Source organism: Rattus norvegicus, chromosome 7 (assembly GCF_036323735.1).
Source record: "Rattus norvegicus strain BN/NHsdMcwi chromosome 7, GRCr8, whole genome shotgun sequence".
Lineage (NCBI taxonomy): Eukaryota > Metazoa > Chordata > Mammalia > Rodentia > Muridae > Rattus > Rattus norvegicus.
The window spans coordinates 100,938,737-100,944,495 of record NC_086025.1 but is presented as its reverse complement, the minus strand read 5'-3'; positions in this window follow the sequence as shown (position 1 = coordinate 100,944,495).

Sequence of the window (5,759 nt, the reverse complement as noted above, 5' to 3'; positions counted from 1 at the left end):
TAAAAAAAAAGTAGGACAGGAAGACTTTCATGCCTTGAAAGAAGCCCAGCCTTCTAAAGCCCTTTATTAGTGTGCCAATGGCTGTAAGCTTCTCTGGGTGTTCCCTTGGCTCTTATTTAATAGTTTTGAACCATAGCTGACTACAAGCAACTGTCACTGCATGGGAAACCACTATGGAGATGGGTCTACATGGCCAAGATGGCCATTTCAGAATCTGTCAGTTTCTACACAGTCAGTGACAGCACCAGTAAGTCCATCCAAAGTCCACACTCCACCCAGGCCACTATAGCTTGCTCTGTCACACAAGGCAGATACCAGAGAGCTAAGGACAATGTCTCTGTTACAGAGTCAGTCCTGGATCCCCATAACCATCCCTTCCTGTAGAAACCAGAGCACAGGAAGTGTTCTTCACCTCCTTTGGCCCACCTTCCCACCTTGATGCTTCCCTTGCTGTCCTTCTGGCATAGCATGGTATGCCTCTCCTTTGGGGAAACATGCATAACCAAACTTCTTTCCAACAGCAGTCATTCTCCCATCTGTGGCCTCACAACTCTTAACTAACAACAAAGACAGTACTAAAACATGGTTCAAGTATTACTGAGTTTCCCCAACATAAAATAGGATAGTAACAGGACGTACCCCACCAGATGATCAAACGGATTTAATGAGCTAATCAACATAAGTGGTTAGGGCTCCATACGTGCTTGTTCTTATCATCACTGCTTGCATTATGATGAGTGAATGAGACATAACAAGCCATTGGGGGAAGAGCGCTGATGCTGGGCCTCTCAGAACACGAGCTGTAATAGTTGCTGGGGGAAAAACCAAGGGCAGCTTTTTGTCCCTTAAGTTGTTCCTGGCAGGCATTCTGATGACAGCAACCAAAAACAAGGCCCAGAGGAAGTATGCAAAATTTCTTAGTAAAATTTAAGTGACGCAAATGTTCCAACAACCCTTTATGAATCACACACCATTATAAGAATGGTGAAAAGCATCACAGCCAGATGTTGTAGGCTGTTCACCACTGAAGAATCTTCATGGGGCCTTTAACAATGGGCCTAGGAAATGGTTGCTGGTGGTGGTAGGGTGTAGACATCAGCCCCTTTCTGGATTTAGTACGAAACCCTCCATCACATCCTGTGATTGTGTAGTCCTAAAGATGCTATGACAAGAAGACAGGCATCTGGAGGCAGCAGATCCAGCATCCTGGTCCAACAGCAAGATGCACACAGGAAAATCTGTAGAAATGAAAATTCTTCATCATCAGATTGGAGCTACTTGGAGAACATAGGGGCACAAATTGTGGCTTCCTGGAGCATGGGCGGTCTCTCTGGTGCCCATGAGATACGCAGAATTGTAGGTAAAAAGAGTGGATGGTACTGGACTTTCAGAATACTGAAGTGTGTGCGGCCTCCAACAGACTTCAGGAAAGGCTATGAAAACACAACATCCTTTGGTCTTTCCAGGGCAGAGGTGTGAGCAGGCAGAAGTGCTGAATGAAGCTCAGGAGGACGAAGTGTGGAAAATGTCCACTGTCACCATGAAGATAAGGTTCAACTTGGTACGATAGACCAGTGCATAAAACACCATGCAAGTGCATCAAGGGTCTGACTAAAACTCAGCTCTGACCATGGTGATGGAAACTGTACTTTTACACAGCTATAAGATGATGCAGTTGCTGAGCTGCCACATATCATGGGGTGAAGCTTAAAGAAAGCTGCTACCTGAGTGGGTCTGTCTTTGAAATTAAACACCAATGCCTCCTGTCACTGTCACACCTACAACTGCTGAGGGCACTGGAATAGGTCCAGAATCTTTTGAACTCTCAGTGTGTCACAGACCTACAGTTACTTTCCAAGTTACAAATGATGTTTTGAGTGTGAGAGGCAAAGGCATCCAGACAAAAAGTAACATAGCCCCCAGCCACATGGGAACCAGGGATACTAGATATTACTTGTGAAACCTGTCTTAAATCACATACAGCACCCAATTCTGGCTCCATGTGTCAGACCTTCATGGGTCATATTTAACTTCACCCACAGGTTTAGTGAACATTCGTGGCAGCAACTGAACAGCAAGGCACTTTTATTTCCTATTTCCTGTCTTTTGTGCATAGGCCAGAACGGGATGTGTGCTTGTGCGGAGGGGAGTGAGCAGATGGCACCCTAGGGTGACTCTCACTCAGTAAACAAGACATCAGCCTTCTGCTCTCAGAAGGGTGATTTAAAAAGCACCTTCTACATGTCCCAGATGCTTAATAACATCAAGACACCATGGTGTCCATCTGCCTTCCTCCATCTGACAGCCTCCTGCTGCTACCTCCTCCCCTTCACTGCCTCATGTTCTCTCTCTCTCTCTCTCTCTCTCTCTCTCTCTCTCTCTCTCTCCATTTCTGCTTCCTGGGGCTGTCTCCAAAACAAACCATTTGTGCCCAAGCCCTCCTCTCAGACAATTCAACTGGACAATCCAAACTTAGATGGAGTTCATAGGGCAGAGTGGAAGAAAGATGAAAGATATTAGAAGAAAGAAAGGAAGAAAATGGACATGCATAGTGTCTATGCTCTGTAGAGTGTAATTATGCATGTCAACTTTGTTAATTCTCAAATAGTTTGTGGACTAATTGACTGTTCCCAGGGGAAAGGAAGTTAACTTCTGCTTCAGATGGGGTCAAAAATGTCTCCTTGGCACACTACCCAACAGCCTTTTCCAATAACTCCCCAGCATGGTAACAACCAGATGGCTGTTTCTTGCAAGAATCAGGAAGTGGTAGAATACAGAGCAGGGCATCACTCTCTACCCTCCCAACTAAGTACACTGATAATATTCAGCTAGGCCAGGACAATCATCAATCAATTGGTTCTGATCTTTGACTTTTACCACTTTAAAATACAGAATTGGGTTATTGACCAACTACTTAGGAATTGTATTGAACTCATTTTTTTTAAATGTAACCCACATGTTTTTTCCTATTGTTTACATTTTGGAGTATTTGTACCCACCCAAGGGTGAGGTTAGTGAGGTAAGGTCATAAGCAGGCAGCTTGAGCACTTCTCATGACCACCACTGCAGGGCTGAGAAAGTCAGAGAAAAGCAACCAGAGCTTTTTTATCTGACATGCCCTGCACAATACTAACCAGAAGGAAAGCAATGAAAACAAGGAGCATATGTGACAAGGGTTAGTTTTGTTTATTTTTACACTCCCCCACGTTTTTCATAAAGTGCCTTGATTGTCAAAATAAAACTTGACACAAACTTCACAGCTGCTGGGACGCCAACTGGAGTAACTGTAACAAATCAGTGTGGAGAATGCTCACCATGCTAAAAGTCGCTCTCCCATATCATCCAGCTATACACTTCTTGCTATATGCCCAAAGGACATGGCACCCTACTCCACAGATACTTCCTTAGCTATATTCATTGTCATTCTATCCACATACTACAATTCCACACAAAACTGACTGCCTCAGTGAAGGATCCCTTGTTACACCATAAAAGGGGTTTTATATTTTCTCTAGAATAAAGTGATAGTTCCGGGGGGCAAATGTCTCTATGGTTTAGATGTGGTTTGCAACACCAAGGTTCATGTGCTGGAAAAGTGTTCCTCCTGTATAGGCAGGCTGAGAGATTCTTGAAGCTCTAAGAGCTAGCCTCAGGAAAAGGCTACTACAGGCTACAATCTTACTATATTGATCACTATTATGTCAGGATTAAATTAGACTACACCTGGCCAGTGAGCTATGACAGACTTTAGAAGTCTGATCCCTCTTTTTCTTTCTCAACCCAGTTTTCTTGTTCAAACATACTCCCCTCCTACACATGGCCAATGTCTTTCTGCCTTCTGACATGTTGGAACACAGCTAAGACTCCCTTGCCCCTAACCAGCACTATGCTCTTGAGATAGCCCAGTCATCATAATGGTGATCTATAGAAACGTCTTGTCTTTAAATACTGCCAGTATTGAGTAGCCTTTATAGTGATACAAAGCTAATTAAAGTGATACAAAACAATTTAGTTATGATCCAGAGGAGAAGGGCAGTTTTCCTGTCAGGTCTAGATTATGAATCTGTATGACCATGAGTGTGACACCCACTGAGAAGCACTTGTCCCATATGAATGAAAAGAGGCTGAAGGGATATAGCAAGCACACCCCGCTGTGTCCATTCATTCTGAGACATCCTCTTCACTTTCTAACATCTCCAAAACCAAGTTGGACTATACCTCCTAGAAGATGGACTACTGAAGGTCCAAGATGAGGAGACTTGGAAAAGCAGAAACCACAGCCAGAGTCTTCCATATGATTGATAGCTGATTTTGTGCCTTATGGGTGTTATATAGCTTACTTTGGAAAATTCCCATAAGATCAATTGGGAATAGAAAAGCATTTTAAAACAAGAAACATGTAGCAAAGCTCATGAAGAAAGTGTAGGCTAGTGTAGAAAACACGAGGTCAGGGGACTGGGATACAGCCAGAGTTAAGACAAATTTCTATGATTTAGAAATTAATGAAAGCATAGGTTAAGCTCCAGCCTTTATGACCAAGAATACAAAAAGTGACAGTGGCTCTCAGGATCATGCAAAGGGCACAGTCATATGAATGCCTCCTTAAAAGTGACCCCAGTGGTGGACCTCAGTCTCATTCCAGTCCTAATGCATTCTGAATTTTATTCATTATGGTCTTCAAGCAGCTCAGTATCTCTGTATTGGCCTCAGTTCTTTGATCTATAGAAATGTGAGGCAGGAGTCTAGATAATTACGGAGGGTTTTTACGGAATCCAATTTTGTGGTTACAATGACATTATCTGACTATGCCACGAGACAGAAAGGCCTTGAAGGACCCTGGCCAGGTTCAGCTTCTACGCCACCATTAGGAACATGGGTGGGGTTAGCTGTGCTTGCTGCTGAGTAGCTACAAGTGATAAAAAATCCAAACAAAACAACAACAAAAACAAACAAACAAACAAACAAAACAGTGTATTGGTTCCTGCTGGAGCAGATCTGACTCTGATACCATAAGTTAAGAATTGAACAGCATTTCTCATTGGCAATAATATATCATCTACTTAAAGATGATTCAGTTCACAGTATCATTGTTAAGTATGCTCTTACAAATGACCTGTTTTGATCAAATCTTCAGGAGAGATTTGACTAAATATCTAGATGATACTGAGACAAACTTTAACAACATAATTTCTAAGACATCTGAACTTGGTCTTGATTGTTGGGTAACAATTTACCTAATCCTTAAAGGTATAATATGTACTATCTCATAATTTCCATTAGTGAGGAGTCCAGAAGTGGAGTAGCTGGTGATTCTTGTTCAAGATATCGCCTAAGATTGTCCTCATGATGTGATGGAGGGTTGAAGTCATTGGTCATCTCAAGCCTTGTGTGGAAACAACCTGCCACTAAGCTCACACTCATATGACTGTTTTCAGGCATCAGTTCTTTATCAGCTAGAACTCACGGACTGACTGAACATCTGGACACATGAGTTAGCTTTCCTTTCTCCTGACACCTCAGATGATTCATTGAGTAAAGGCAAAGGGAGATCGCATTGAAAATGGAAGCCTCAGTAACTCTGGAGTCTAACTTCCTATGTCTACCCAATCACTCTTCTGTTCACTAGAAACTACACACAGACCAGTGAAGGAGAAAGATATTAGCTTCTGTCCCCCAAGGGAGCCGGATTAAAGCATTCATGGAAAAACATTTATTACAGTTTCTTAACTCAAATGGGTACCTCTTAACTAATGATATTT